A 1,439-nucleotide genomic window follows, 5' to 3' on the forward strand; every position below is an offset into this window, starting at 1 on the left:
CAAAAACAATCCTCCTCCAAAGCAACACGTAGTTGTGAGAAAAAAGTTTCTCTTAAGGTTAAACCACTGCATCTGTCCAACAGTGAAAACAGAACGGCTTATGTTAGGCCTAATTAATTGTATCAACAATTTAGCGACAAATCATACATATATACGTGAAATGTTTTGATGTATACATATAATACATATAAATTATACATATAATACATATAATTTATACATATAATACATATAATTTATACATATAAATCTTATAGTTAACTCTTTCGCTACCCACGTGGATAGAGCATATTCGAAGGTTTTTCTTTATTGCGTTAGGTCACCGACATAGACACAGTTGGGTCCAATTAATTATTTGTTTAGTTTTCTATATATCAAATATACATTAGTTAAAACAATTACGAGTAGCATACATAAATCTCGTCCTCATGATATGTTGGTAACAGATAAGGTTTTATTACCATCGTACAAAGAATAAGGTAAACCTGTCATTTTGATGTATGATTTAGTTTGTGATACTACAGATTGGATAATCACTCTTGGTGACGTATTATTTTTTTTCTTTACTCGAACGACACCTTATACACACGGTGGGCAAAGTCAAATACTCATGGTTTCCAGACGTAGCTAACCCTAATTTTCAACTGCGAGCCTCTCACATGAAAGCAACCAATAGGAATCACCCACCGCCTATTGGCTGTTATTTAAACGTATAACTGTCATAACGCATCAATAGTTGGACATTTAACATATTGTGAATAATACAACAACGAAACAAGGGTTATTACGTAGGATTCAGTAACAGCTCAAACAATTCCTGAGAGGGAGGAAGAGGTCAACGCTGAACCTAACCCTCCCTGGTCAAAAACATGGACCGAATCCCGATAAAGAGAGAATCAATAGCTGAAAGTGCGAAGCGTATTTGGTAGCAACAGTCTCGAACCCGAAACCATCAGATCTCCAATTCGATACGCTAACAACCAGACCACGCTCGGGTCACGTATACTATTAAACGAGTCAAGTAAACAGATTACTTCTTAACAGTTCTAACCAGTTCTCGAGTCATATAAACTGACTAACTCTTAACAGTTCTAACCAGTTCTCTAGTCATATAAACTGACACTCTTAACAGCTCTCACCAGTTCTCGAGTCAAGTAAACTGATTAATTATTACCAGTTCTAACCAATTCTCCAGTCAAATAAACTAACTCTTTAACATTTCTAGTCAGTTCTCGGGTCAAGTAAACTGATTAGTTCTTAACAGTTCTAACAATATCTTGAAGCAAGTAAACTGATTAGCTCTCAACAGTTCTAACCAGTTCTCGAATCATGTAAACTGATTAATTCTTAACAGTTCTAACCAGTTCTCTAGTCAAGTAAACTGATTAATTCTTAACAGTTCTAACCAGTTCTCGAGTCAAGTGAACTGAATAATTCTT

Source organism: Limulus polyphemus, unplaced genomic scaffold, assembly GCF_000517525.1.
Source record: "Limulus polyphemus unplaced genomic scaffold, Limulus_polyphemus-2.1.2 Scaffold7357, whole genome shotgun sequence".
Classification (NCBI taxonomy): Eukaryota; Metazoa; Arthropoda; class Merostomata; order Xiphosura; family Limulidae; genus Limulus; species Limulus polyphemus.